General features: G+C 41.9%; 1 long non-coding RNA gene across 1 annotated transcript in view; it reads left to right on the top strand.

Annotated features, from left to right (window-relative positions):
- The first annotated feature begins 1552 nt into the window (after positions 1-1552).
- LOC141585461 (uncharacterized) overlaps positions 1553-15298 on the top strand; it is a 102285-nt gene continuing 88539 nt past the window's right edge. Inside the window, exons 1-2 of the long non-coding RNA XR_012518981.1 lie at positions 1553-2333; positions 3717-3889. This is a non-coding gene — a long non-coding RNA (uncharacterized LOC141585461). The remainder of the gene's footprint in view (positions 2334-3716; positions 3890-15298) is intronic.

The following is a 15298-nucleotide window of genomic DNA, read 5'->3' as shown; positions in this document are numbered from 1 at the left end:
AGGGACCAAAGAGGGCAACGTATTTTATACCAACCTACTCCTGTTTTTGTTTGTTTGTTTGTTTGTTTTGAGACGGAGTTTTGCTCTCTTACCCAGGCTGGATTGCAGTGGTGTGATGTCGGCTCACTGAAACCCCCACCTCCCAGGTTCAAGCAATTATCCTGTCTCAGCCTCCTGAGTAGCTAGGATTACAGGTGTGTACTACCATTCCCAGCTGATATTTTGTATTTTTAGTAGAGATGGGATGTCACCATGTTGGTCAGGCTGGTCTTGAACTGCTGACCTTGTGATCCACCTGCCTCAGTCTCCCAAAGTGCTGAGATTACAGGTGTGAGCCACCGTGCCTGGCCCATACCAACCGACTCTTGAGGGAACTCATCCACTTCTGCAAGAACTAATCCTGGAAACGCTGCAAGAGTGAGAACTCACTATCCTGAGAATGGTACCAATCCATCACGAGGAATCCACCCCATGACCCAAATACCTCCCACTAGCTCCCACCTCCCAATGCTGTCTCTTGAAATTAAACTTCCACGTGGGTTTTGGTGGGGGCAAGGCACATCTAAATTGTAGAAAATACCCGTAAAGAACCTGAGAAAGCACATGGATATTCACGATTTTGTTTCGCCGTCTTTGCCCTTTTCTAGTGAAACGAGGATGCCGTCGAGTCTAGAAAAAAGTCCATCAGGCTGAATGGGTTTCAGATGCTGTCACTGGATTTCTGGTTTTACCTTTTATCTCTAATGGGCTCCTACCCCTTTAGGAGCTTATAATCTCACCCCACACCTACCTTAAGGCCAGGTTCAGGTCTGCAAACCACAAATCCAATGCCAAAACACTGGTAAGCAATCAGATTGGACCGATTTTCTTAGGAAAAGAAAACAGAAACTTACCCCGCAAGGCATCACTACCTAAAACCACCTGTAAGCATTTCTATCATTTCCTTGGATGCTTGAGACTCACCTGTGAGAGGCAAAGCATCAACTTCTCCCACATACCCTTAGTTGCTCTAGACCAGGCGTCCCCAAACTACGGCCTGCAGGCCGCATGCGGCCCCCTGAGGCCATTTATCCCCCCCCCCCCACCCTGCACTTCAGGAAGGGGCACCTCATTCATTGGTGGTCAGTGAGAGGAGCACAGTATGTGGCGGCCCTCCAACAGTCTGAGGGACAGTGAACTGGCCCCCTGTGTAAAAAGTTTGGGGACACCTGCTCTAGACAATTCACCTCTGCATTCCACTTTTAGCAAAAGAAAAGCATAGTAATTACCAGAGTTCAGTTTAGAGCCATCCCTTAACAAACAGTGGTTAAGAAACAAGGGAGGGAGGGAGGAAGGGAGGGAGGGAAGGAAGGAAGGAAAGTAGGGAGGGAGGGAGGAAGAAGGAAGGGAGGGAAGGGAGGAAGAAAATAGGAAGGAAGGAGAGAGGGAGGGAGGGAGGAAAGAAAGGAAGGAAGGAAGGAAGGAAGGAAGGAAGGAAGGAGGGAGGGAGGGAGGGAGGGAGGGATCAGAAATCATAGCCAGCGAAACCCAGGAAAACCATTAGGCAGGAATTAGGACGGTACTTTATCCAGGTTTGCATTCCCAACATTTAGCACCATAGGCATCAAAAATATTGTTGGATGCCTAGTGAGCCACAGTCAAACACTGAGTAAACCTGGCAGTTGGCATCACAGGGGAGGGTGCGTGGTTACTGGACTCTGAGTGGGTCACTGTTTTTCATGCCAAGTCATGACGGTAGGATTCAGTGTGCTGGGGGAACACAGTTTTATGAATCTCACTTTAAAAAAACTGCAAGTGATATAAATAGAAGTTTTCATAATTTTAAGATAATGGTAAAGAGTTATCATTTTTGCTTATTTGTGATGGTTAATATTGTATCAACTTGACTGAATTGAAGGATGCAATGTATTGTTCCCAGGTGTGTCTGTGAGGCTGTTGCCAAAGGAGGTTAACACTTGAGACAGTGGACAGGGAGAGGCAGAACCACCCTCAATCTGGGTGGGCACCCAGCTGCAAGCACAGCTAGAATCAGCTTCCAGCACAGCTAGAATAAAGCAGGCCGAGGAACGCGGAAGGGTTAGACTGCCTGAGTCTTCTGACCTTCATCCTTCCCTGTGCTGGAAGCTTCCTGCCCTCAAACATCAGACTCCAGGCTCTTCAGCTTTTGGACTCTCAGACCTACACCAGGGGTTTGCCAGGGGCTCTCGGGCCTTTGGCCACAGACTGAAGACTGAGCTATCGGCTTCCCTACTTTTGAGGTTTTGGGACTTGTACTGGCTTCCTTGCTCCTCGGCTTGCAAACAGCCTACTGCGGGACCTCGCCCTGTGATCATGTGAGTCAACGCTCCTTAATAAACTCCTTTTTATATATACATCTATCCTGTTAGCCCTGTCCTAGAGAACCCTAATACAATATTTGTAGTTTTTATATCTCACAATAAAACTCAGATGTAATTAATTCAGGTGTAAATGCATGAGAAAGGTTTATATTCATTAAGGCCAAAACCAACCACAACAACAAAAATACAGGAAAGTCAGTATCACCATGCTGCCTTTATCCAGCACTGACTTTTTCTTTGCTGAGCATTTCAGGATCTGTCGTGTATGAAATTCAACCTGAAATGCACACGTGCAGCAGGTGCATCTTGGGGCTTTGAGGCCAACCCCAACCCGCAGTTGCCAAGAACGACTGGCCCCGAGAAACACCTGAAGAAGATTGGTTTCGTGTTTGGGTCCTTCTACGACCCTGAAGAAAGCACTGGGGAAGACCCGACTGTGGTTTCACTTAGCAGCCCCCCAGCCATCACCACCTCATTTCTCGCCCACCTTTGTAGTGTACCCATTCCTAATTAAGAAGGCTGAGGCAGAGCCAAGGGTCAACACAGGGCTGGTATCTCTCCCAGGCTTGCCAGTCATTTGCACCCAGAGAAAACCAATTGCGAGGAGAAGAGAGAGAGAAAACTTAGGTTTCCCGACAATGTAAGTTACATCTTAGTATGAGAAGTTAAACAATATCCATTGTTTTGAACTACTTTTGCCCTTTAATCCACAGTGGTGAATCCTTTCTTTTCGAGGATTGTTGACTATCACAGGAAACCGGGACCATCTGGTCAAGTTAGGGTGTATTTCTGCTCATCTTCAGCTTTATAAACCGGTGCAAGAAATAAAGCTGAGCTGGGTTGCCACTTTCTTTAGGCTTATCTTATTTGGAGAAGGTAATAAATTGAATATGCTTTAAGTGAACATTGGGAAGTGATTGATGATTTAATACCTTTAAATTAAAAGAAGATTTATTGGAAAATTGGCAGTGCTGCAGCAGAGTTTAGTCGTCTGTTAAGTAACAGTGCCCACATGCCATGACAAATCCAGAAGCCAGTTTGTGGGGAAAAAATAAATAAATAAAGGGACTTGGATATATTTTACTTTTGAGCCCATGAATAAGATTTGAAGCCCATGAAGAAGATTCAAAGGAACCTTAGAGAAAGGGAAGTGAGTGGGGACAACAGAGACCTCCCCCATCTGCTGCCTCCAGGATATAAGGATTAAAAAGATGGCATGTTGTTTAGAAGTAAGGACACTGCTCTTTTTCTTTTCTTTTTCTTAATTTTGAGGTGCATCATTATGATTTCAAAAAATGAAATATGAGTGGACTCTTAAGTTCTGTTTCTGGTCTATTGAGGTTGACACAACTCACTGGAAGTTCCTATCTCTGGCAGGTACATCAGGGAAATGTGCGTCCCTCCCAGTGAGGCTGTAAGGTTAAAAGTCCTGACACCTCCTGCAGATCTGAGCAGCTGCGCGTTGAACCGGATAGTCTTGGCACGTGGGATGACTCAAGAGTCTGGAACATTGCTTGAGGATAACACAGAAAGATACATGATTTTCACAGGTAAGTGTTGGTTTATTTTGTTGTTGGAAAAAAGTTCCTCACTGATAACTATCTAAAAGAGAAATAATGACAGTTTCAGACGTTCCAAAAATAGCTGTGAAGGGGGTTTTGTTTTCGTTTTGGTTCTTTCTGGTGTGCCTTACAGCTTTCCCCAAGGTGACACACTTACTGACCTACTGCCAGGACAAATAGGTGGAAAAAAGCAAGCTTTCCTCTCTCTGGAGAAAGGAAGGGTCAGGTGTAACACTGAAGTGACTGAAAAGTAGGAGAGCTTGTATCGGCTCTGGCCTGCACAGTGGTTCCTCTGTTCTTTACATAGAAAGAGAAGGAGGAGAAAGCTCAAAGCAATGCCCTTGATTTAACCCTTCAGAGGGCAGATATGGCCGATCATTATTTTGCTATTTTGGTTATTGTTCATTTAAATTCCATGTGCCAATTCCAACTGATTAGTGGCTGCTTGGAGCACTGTGTGAGGAAGAAGTCTCAGGCACGTGGTGAGCATTCAGCCAGCACTTGCCGAATGTCGAATGAATGAATGCCTGTCTTGAACACAGGGAAAGGAGTGGTACTACGTGTGTCGCAGGGTTGCCCTTGAGTTGACCCCAAGGAAGATATTCTAAAGAGGAGAAGGTTAGGGATGAGAGACAAAGATGCATGCTAAGGCTGATGAGCTGTTCTCCTAACAGATAAAGCCTGACCCGGCCTCGGACTTCAGTACATACAAGTAAACTGTGAAAGGATGCTGCATTTATTGGCCATGTCCATTTGAACTTTTAAAATAGCACATGCTCTTTAACCCTACCTCCACCCCACAAGTCTAGTTCTAGCAATTTAACCTAAGGATATAAATAAGGATGTGAACAAAGCCTTAGCTACAGTGGTGTTTTACAGAAGCATTTTATGCAAGAGAGAAACTTGTGCAAAGTAACTCGGTTCAAAAAGAGGTTAACATAAGGCAGTATTTCTCAAAGTTGGCCTGTTGACATCTGGGGACAGGTAATTCTGTGTTGTAGGGGCTGTCCTGCACATTGTGGGATGCTTATCGATGTCTCTGGATTTAATCCAGTAGATGCCAGTAGCAGCCCCTCACTAGCTGTGACAACCCAAAATACCTTCAGATTTTGCCAGATGTCTCCTGGGAGGAGTGGGAAACCCGAACCACTCCCAAGTAAGAATCACTGATGTAAGGGTATCGAACTCATGGCAATTCAGAAAAAGCTGAGTAACCGGGATTCCGAATCTGAAGAGCTGCCGCATCTTGAGTGCAATCATCTCTCTTACGACCCCTTCCCCCTGCTGACCTTGTTTGTCCTGTAGATCTATAGGACACAGATCTGCTCCATTTTTGCTCTGAGTCTCTGCTCTTCATAATTGCCATGTGTACCTAGAGGAATCACGACACCCCACACATAGCTTTATATGGCCTTTCAGCTCAATTATCCACCACAGACTGCTAACTTTTTTCTGCTCCTTAGTTTAAATTAAGAAAAAAGGTAGCTGATTGGTTCTGCTCGTTGTAAAAATTCAGGTGAGTGGGCTTAGGCAACCGGTTGCTGAAGGAGGATCTCTAACCTGCTCTGGGGCACGTGTCCATCTCCTGCTAGGCCACTTGTGAGCGGACGAATTTAAAGAGTCCCCAAAAATGTCAGTGATAATGTTGTTCATTGCAATATGTTTTTCTTGCTTCTTCACCTGTCTGGCAATTTTTGATTAGATGCAAGATCTTGTAACTTTACCTCGTTTAGAACACTGGGTATTTTTATTTCTGTGAATATTCTTGAGCTTTCTTCTGGGATGCAGCTAAGTCATTTAGAAATCGTTCAATTTTTTTTAACTCTAAACATCCCTCTAGTTACCCTTGATAAGCCCGGTCTAGGGCTAATTGTTCCCTACGACCAGGGAAAGACCCTCCTAAGCACTCTACCCAGTGCCCTGTGAATTGGGAAAGTTTCCAATCTGGCTGGAGGAAACAGATAATATTCCCAGGCTCCTGTGAGGTCCAGCTACATTTCTTCTATCTTTTCATGTGGTTCTTTCTTCCAGAGAAAGAAAGACTCCGGTAGTTTCCTCACATGCATGTTCTGATCAGCAGGCTGCCAAACACCTGAGAAGGATAGCCTGCAGATGCCCATGATCTTCTTTTATGCAGCTCTCTCCTTCCCGTGCTCTGTGCTGTGAAGTCACAGCACTGGGACTTCCCCAGGTATCATCGTTAACAACTCGGGAAGTCTGCCAGGCTCTATCGGAGTTTCTCCTTCCTCACTGTGGTCTTGAATTCCTTCAAGACTGCAAGCTGGGGCTTAGCTTCATTTGTTCTCATCCGTTTTCTTTAATGACTGATATCCAATGTCTCGAAAATCATTGATTTGTATTTTGTCTAGTTTTTTAGTTTGGAAGATAGACCTGGCTTCTCTTATTTCATCTTATCTAGATGCAAAATTTCACAATGGGCTTTTTATGATTAAAAACTGGAAGCAACCTAGAGAATTTCACCAAGAGAACTGCATGTATAGACAGCATTGTTAGAATGAAATTCCATTCACATTATCAGTGACCCTGTTGGTGAATATTTATTGATATGTAAATAGGCTTATAACCTATCAAAAGCAAAAATAAGTGTATGATCAGTTTATTTTATTTTGTATATACATTTATAAATATATACAGATATACATAAATATATACCTACACATGTACATACATATACCCGTATATATTAGTATTTACCTTTCTATATCCGTTTCTTTTTTTTTTTTGAGACGGAGTTTCACTCTTGTTACCCAGGCTGGAGTGCAGTGGCGCAATCTCTGCTCACCGCAACTTCTGGCTCCCAGGTTCAAGCAATTCTCCTACCTCAGCCTCCCGAGTAGCTGGGATTACAGGCACGTGCCACCACGCCCAGCTAATTTTTGTATTTTAGTAGAGACGGGGTGTCACCATGTTGACCAGGATGGTCTCAATTTCTTGACCTCATGATCCACCCGTCTCGGCCTCCCAAAGTGCTGGGATTACAAGCGTGAGCCACCGTGCCCGGCCTCTATATCTGTTTCTATATATATTTGTAAAAGTATACACATATCTATTATGGGCAATATTTACTATAAAAATGTTCTAGGGTTGATAAGTATTTTTCTTTCTGTTAATCTTTATTTTCTAATTTTCTATAATAAAAGATAATATTTCATGATAATAAAATATATAAACATTATTTTAAATTTACTGTTAGTTGATATTCAGTAAAACTACATTACAGATCAATGAGACAGAAAGTTAACAACAATATCCAGGACTTGAACTCAGATCTGGATCAAGTAGATTAATTAACATTTATAGAAGTCTCCACTTTAAATACACAAAATATACATTCTTATCACATCACGTCTATTTACAGGTTTAAATGAAATATTGCTTGGCTATTTATTAGTTATTTTCTTCCCCCTTTTTTTATGTTTCTATTATTAAGCACAATTACAGGCATACCCATTTTTAGACTGCATTCTAGCCCGGGCAATTAAAAAAAAAAAACCTACATTACCATATATAATACAAATCAAGAATAAAATTCTAATTTTAGTTTTAGGCTTACTTAAAATTTTTATTTTTTTGAGATAGCATCTTGCTCTGTTGCCCAGGCTGGAGTGCAGTGACCCCATCTCAGCTCACTGCAACCTCTGCCTCCCGGGATCATGCCTCAGCCTACTGAGTAGCTGGGACTATAGGCATGCACCACCACGCCCAGCTAATTTTTGTATATTTGTAGAGATGGGGTTTCATCATGTTGGCCAGATTGGTCTTGAACTCCTGGCCTCAAGTTATCCACCCATCTTGGCTTCCTACAGTACTGGGATTACAGGCATGAGCTGCTGCACCCAGCCTTACTTAACATTCGAATAAACTTATAAGAACCCTTTATGATTTGAAACATTTAAATTAAGCACTCTAATGATTAATAAGTGAAAATAATGTTTCTTTTCTATAGAGCTATTTATTGCCATTAACTAAAGATTCATTAAATATCTGCTTTTAAAGTACTTTTAGCTTTTCCTCTGCATGCTTTCACTAAAATAAAATATGTGAATGAAGAACAAATGTAAAAGAAAATATGATCTTTATATATAAGCTCATGCCATCTAAGGCAGCAATTATGAAAGGGAAGACTGATAGAAAAAATAGGATGGAAGAGCGGGAACATGGCCATTCTGTGGGGTTTAGAGAACACATAACATTCTCTAAGGAATTGCCCTCCCACCCAGTTCCAACTACTCAGCAGCCAGAGCTGACATTTTATCATCAAAAAGCTAAACAACTTACTCATTGATTTCTACTATATTTTCAATCCGAACAATTCTGTTTTTTTCTTCATTCCTCTTAGAACTGAAGAAAGATGGGCCGGGCGCGGTGGCTCAAGCCTGTAATCCCAGCACTTTGGGAGGCCGAGGCGGGTGGATCACGAGACCAAGAGATCGAGACCATCCTGGTCAACATGGTGAAACCCCGTCTCTACTAAAAATACAAAAAATTAGCTGGGCGTGGTGGCGCATGCCTGTAATCCCAGCTACTCGGGAGGCTGAGGCAGGAGAATTGCCTGAACCCAGGAGGCGGAGGTTGCGGTGAGCCGAGATCGCGCCATTGCACTCCAGCCTGGGTAACAAGAGCGAAACTCCGTCTCAAAAAAAAAAAAAGAACTGAAGAAAGATGTGTGCAGGTGTGTACATGAATGCATGTCTACACAAGTGCACACTAGACACATAGACAACACACCACACATGCACACACTCATATACACATATGCACACACACATCTGCAGGCACACACATGCCTAAATGCACACATGTGCACACAAAAATACAAACACCACACATACATCACACACATACATATGCACACAAAAATACATGTACCACATGTGCACATATACACAGAAGCAGCATGCACACAAAAATATAGTGCAATTATACTACATACACACACATACACATTCATCACCTACACACAGATATGCACACAAAATACACCACACACACACTTACACATATATAAATACCACACACACCACACGCCACACACACATAGATGCTCATATACACACTCCACCACACATCACACAAATATACAGCACACACACACAAGCATGTGTGTACACACATACACATCACACACAAGCAAGTACACACACATACACCACACATCTAAAGACTAGAAGCCCTCATCTGTGCTGTGACAAGGAACACAATCAGAGTTAAGTTTCCATTTACATCCTACTGAGAGAACGTCGTCTGAATGGGGATTTTACAGACGCTCTGCAAATAGCATGCTCTGGGGCACAGAGGGAAATACTTAAGGATATTTAGAGTGAAGCCACTTTCAGCAGACCTGTTCTCCGAGCTGGGAAGGAAAGGGCACATAACAGAAATTCCAAATCAATGTACTTCCCTTCACCTGAGTACGGGGCCCTGGAGCCACCAGATGGGGCATTGTGCCCAGGCTCTGATTGGAGCAGTTCATCTAATCTCCAGGTCCTTGTTTTATGTTTCTACCACACCGATGACTTCCCATGTCAATGGCGAAGACCAACTAAAAGCAATCATCAGAAACAAACTTGCCGAATGTTTAGATGTATGAAGTTTTGCTCTGAGAAGTAATAAACTTAAGATGTCACGTCACCTAATAAGGAGATAAGCCTCATTTCACAGGAAACAAACACAAATATGAATACGGAGTCTGAAAGCAAGCCACACGGTGGCAGTGTGTGAAACGCTTGGATTTGTGCGTGGGCACCTGCAAAAGCCTTTCAGAAAAGAGGCCTGGGGGGTCTTAGGGGGAGGAGCTGAATTCTTTATGAAAGAGGGAAGACTTGAACAGACCTTGAGATACATTTTAAATCCTCCATTTTTTTAAAGAAAATATAATAGCATGGCAGAAAACTTTAAAAGTTCAGGGAAAAAAGTCACTTTGTTGCTGCAGTCATTCTCTACGTTCTTGGCAGATTTATTCATAATAGCATAAAAGGAAAATAGCTCAAATGTCCATGCACAGCAAAAGGAATAAACAAATTAACAATACAGTCAGATGATGGAATACTAACACCTTAGCGCTAAAAATGAATGAGTGGATACATACAGCAGCAGGGATGAACATCAGATACATTAGGCTGAATAAAAAAAGCCAGACATAAATAGTACATTTATAGGAGGTTCAAGAACAGGCAAAACTAATCTACGGGGATAGGAAGAAAAATCACAGTTGCTGCTGCTGTAGGAGGCCCCTTGATAGACAGCAGTGCAAGGAAATTCCTAGGGTTGATGCTGCATTTCAACTGGGGCATCAGGCAGGTAGTGTATACAGTTGTCAACACTGATACCATGTGCACTTATGAGTTGAGCATTTTACAGTGTGCAGTGTATAATTTTACCACCCTAAACAATTTAAACTTTTTCCTAACACCTATTACTCAGTGACATTAGTTTTTCACTTGGAAACTACATGTTTTTCCTATCTTTGAATGATGATCTTTCCAACCTGGACTACAGACTTGAGAGAGCCAACGACAAGCCTGTGCTTGGATCTTGCTTTTAAGGACTCTGTATTGAATCAGATTTTCACAATTCATTCTGTGTTTTCACACGAGGGTGGAGACAGAGTTCTAGATGGAGAGATATATTCAAGTTCGTGTTACTCTGAGGAGCTCCTGAATCAATGACTTGAGATGAGGCAACAGAAAAAGAGTCAATAATCTAATAGGTTTACTTTTCTTCAATAAATGGAGGCTGCTCTTGGATAATAATGACTTCAATTCTATCCTTGTTATCCAGGAATAAGGTACATCAGCTATACTCTTGAGTAAGTGAAACCAGTCTATGAAGGTAATGAATAGAGGCCAGCACGTGTGTACTTATGATTGAACCAAGCAATTTACGTGCATTAATCATTTAATCCTCACAATGCTCTGTGAGGCAGGCAGTATGAAGACTGTTTTTTGGGCACAGGAAAGTTAAGTAACTTGCCTAAAGTTACACAGCTCTTGAGAGGAGAAGCCAGAATCGGGCACTAATTGGAATGAGGACCAGGAAATGGCACGGAAATACAGAGGAAAGTGGGCAGATGGAAAATAAATAATTAAAACCTTTATTGGGAGAGGCAATTCAAAGAGACATTGGATATTATCAAGCAAATACTCATTTGTAGACAATGAAACTGAGGTCCATGAAGGTTAAGTGACTCCCAAGTCATTCATCTAATCAGGAGCAGAGCTGAAACAAGAAGTCATATTTTAAAAATCCCAGCTCAGGGCCTGTCTACTACATCAAAAAAAAAAAAAAAAAAAAAAAAAAAAAAAAAAAAAAGAAATTAATTGATTTTTTTTTCACATAATGTCCAATTCTGAAATCTAACCCTGAGGGGATTGTTGGTTAGATAGTCATAGTATTATAAAATTCAAGTCTTGGAAATGACCTGGAAAGAACTTGCGCCCTTGGTCCCAAGCTCAAGCAGCATCACACTTAAACCATCCCATCCAGATAAGAATCTTTCCCAGCTTTTAAAAGCTTCCAGATGCGTCTCAGCTGGATTTTTAAATTTGTTTTCCAGAGCAAAAGAGCAGAATTTGGAAAATAACCTAATATGCATAAACCATTAATGGCCTCCCAGGAGAGACACGAGCCCAAACCCTGAGCATCCAGAGCACTTTAATTCGGGATGTAGTGTATTAAAGCCCTGGGGATTATTTTCATCGGAGTTGACTCTATGAATATGAATTATTTTTCATGCCATTCTTTTTTTTCTGAGAAGGAAATTGACACAAGATGGAATCGGGGAACAAGCAGCAGAATTTAGGGGAATAGAAAAGCGCCCTGGAAGGTAGGCGAACATACACCTCTTCCTGGCCCAGAAAAACATCAATAGGCAGTCCACAGCTGCTCCTTCTTTTTCCTTTGCCTTCTGTCCTCACTAAAAATGCCCAGTTCACAGTCTGATACTTTTTGAGCATTTTTCCATGAGCATTTTTCCAGAAGGGTGGCCACTCCTGGGTCTCCAACTGGTTCCAGGTCCAAAGCTGTGTTTGCAGAGATGGAAAGATGCTTGCTGAAGTTGGGATGTCAAGGGCTACATAAGTGAGGATCTAATTTCTACATAAGTGAGGATCTGTGCCTTGTCCAGAAGCCACCATCTGGATCCTTCCGTACCATTTAAGAAATGCTGAAGATATCATAGCAGAGTTGACACATTCCAAAAAGAACCACTTTACACTTGGGTAGGGACCCAGCATAGGATTAGATAAGCCAGGACAAATAAAAACAAGAAGTGCGACAGTATACAGAGTGACATATTGCTGCTACAGTGTGACCCACATAGGCCATAGCTGTGTAAAGGCATGGCATACTTCTTTGGGTAGAAATATTCCAGCCACTTGCATATATTTCATCAAGGAACAGCCTTCCTCTAGCTGGAAAAAATGTCAGGATTAGACAAGGTGTCCGTGGTATTTTGAGAGAGGAAACTTGCCTGCCTGTCAGATCAGAAAAATTACTTCTAGCAATAACATGATGACAGATAACTTTTCCCGGATCTCTGGATCCTATTCCTGTGTTTAGATGGTATGGAGAGAAGTAAGGATGCCTCCAGTTTACCACTTCCAGCCTACATTGTCCTCGAAGGCCAGGCCAGCGCAGTAATGCAAGCTGGTAATACAAAGTAATGCCAGCGCAGTAATACAAAGGGCAGAATCATTGGAAAGGAAGAAAAAAACTATTAGGCACAGAAGAACAGATTCTATATGAAGAAAGATCCAAAAAAATCTGAACAACTTAAATTCAATGTCTATTTACACAGTCTCTGGATATAAGGTTAGTATAAAAAAATCAACTCTATACATGTAGACCTGCAATACAGAAAACAATTTGCAACAGCATCGAAGAGCATTAAATACCTAAAAAGAAATTTTAAAGAGATGTATGATGTTTGTATTCTAAAACCACAAAGCATCCTTGAGAGAAATCAAGGGAGATCTAATTAAGTCGATGTAGTAAATAATTAAATCTAGGACATTTATCTATTAGAAGAATCACATTGTAAATGTGCCGACTCTTCCTACATGTATCCCTAGCCTCATACCATCCCGGGAGATTGCATGTGTGTGTATTTGTAAATTGACCCAGGTCATTACAAGATATATATGAAAATGCAACGAGCCAAAAAACAGCCAAGGAAATCATGACGAATAAGAGAGCAGAGAGAAAGGAAGGCTTCAAGGGAGATGGGGGGACTTGAGCTGTCTTTGGAGGCATGGTTGGCAAGCAAAATTTTGTTGAGGGATTAGAACCATAACTGCTTTGTTTGGGATAACCCTAACACCCATCCTAATGCCTGCCTGATGCATAACAAATATTCAGTAAATATTGGTTAGATGTAAATATGTATGAATGAACAGATGCTTGAGATAGGAGTATGACATGTTAAAAGGAAGCAACAGTAAAGAAACTTGAAGCTATCTTACACTGAGGCGTCAAATGTGTCCTAAGCTTGTGTGTGAGCTGCAGAAGGAAGGGAGGCTAGAATGTTCAGACAAGGCTGTGTTGTGCAGAGGTCTGAAGCAGGCTTGTAGCATTTGGACTTTACTCTTTAGGCATCTAACACTTGGGAAGAATGTGAAATGACTGATAGGTTGGGAGATGAATTGGGCCAGTGACAGGGGAGCCACATGACACTCACCCAGTCACTTTCCTGAAGGATGTCCTCTTTGCTTTCTACATCTGGCACTGGCAATAAAATTGGAATTCTTTGCTAAGGTCATTGTTCACATATTTAATATAGAAATATCCACAAATGTTTAAGCTAATAGGCACTTAATTTAAAAGCCTAAGTACTCTCTGTCAGAGCCCTGACTATACCAAAAGCAAAGCACTGTGCTGCCAAGAATTTGATGAGATTTCCTTCTTGCATTGCCTTTTCAAAAACCATTAGAATAGCCACCACTATGCTCCTCTGAAGACCCTTCCATTCTGCCTTAATGATTTTTCTTGGTTAGGAACAGAGTGCATGAACTCTTTGGGTCTCTCTGTTAGGATGGGTTTCAGCTAACTGTACAGAAACTCAAAGTAACAGTGCTTTAATACACACAAGTTCATCTTCACATCCAAGAAGCCAAAAGCAAAGCAGTCGGTAACGACTACGGCAGTTTCATGCTGCCATCTCCGATAAGACAGCCCTGCCAGAGGGGCTGCTCACATCCTGATGGCTAGAACTGGTTCCATGGTTGTGCCTGGCTGCAACAAAAGCTGGAAAATGAAGTGCATTGATGCTTCAAGTAGAAGTAGGGTTCGGTAATACAGAAGAATATTGGTGGACACCGAATAGGTGACCAGCAGTCATTTCTACATGATCCAGTCTTTCCTTCTAAAGCAAGAATGGTCTTGTAGAAAGTGAAAACTTTGAGACTTCTTAGCTGAGAAATTTGTTGTTACTGTTGCTTTACAATCTCTCCTCCTCTCCTAAGAAGTGATGTCCAGGGAAACTGGAGTTTCTTTGTTTCTTAAACTGGTTGAATATATGGCTTGCCAACTTAGACAGAACAAAGTAACTATTTACAAGAAGAAAAGAGAAGGGGAAGGGGGAGGGGAAGGGGAAGGAGGAGGAAGGGGAAGAGGAGGGAGAGGGAGAGGAAAAAAAGAGGAAGAAAAAGGCCAGTGGAGGTGTGGAGGAATGTAGGCAAGATCAACCAAATCCAGTGGAAGAACTAATACCCACAAAGTAAAATGAGCAATGGTCTTGAATGCATATTTCACAGAAGAATACAAATGACTCCAAATCATAGTAAAATAGGATACCAATTAACTGTGCTTTTAAAAATCAAATTGGGAAATGTTTAAACTATTATAATACTCAGTACTAGTGAGCTTGTGGCTTGGGAGAATAATTAGTAGAGCTTTTCTGAAAAATAATTAAAAGTATATAGGAAGAGCCTTAATAAAATTTTTATTATTAGACTCAGAAATTTAACATCTAAAGAAACTTACTGAGTATGCGATATTTTCACAGATCATGAAATTGAAGGGTACAAAAAAAGACCTTCTAGTTTTCTGTGACTAAATGTTGATTTCAAGTTCTCATACCTCCTGGAATTAAAAAATAAGATCCAGTTAGTTTCAATTAAAATCTGTCACTTCTGCTTTTCAGTGATTTTGGATCTACGCTAATGGATCTCAGAGTCTCTCCTAACCCCTGATAATACATTTCAGAACTAGAGAAAGAGAGGGAGAGGACGGGGGCTTGGATGTGGTCCAGGCATAGCCTCCATGTCCCTCTTCCCCCTGTTCCCTGATGGCAGCATCCTCCTGGCTGACTTGGGTGGACATGTTCTGTGCAGTTGGGTCCTTACCCTTCGTGGTGGCATCAGCTGAGCTGGAACAGCT

The sequence above is a fragment of the Saimiri boliviensis genome, chromosome 8 (assembly GCF_048565385.1).
Source record: "Saimiri boliviensis isolate mSaiBol1 chromosome 8, mSaiBol1.pri, whole genome shotgun sequence".
NCBI lineage: Eukaryota > Metazoa > Chordata > Mammalia > Primates > Cebidae > Saimiri > Saimiri boliviensis.
Note: the sequence above shows the minus strand (reverse complement) of the source record. Positions and strands in the feature narration are given on the sequence as shown.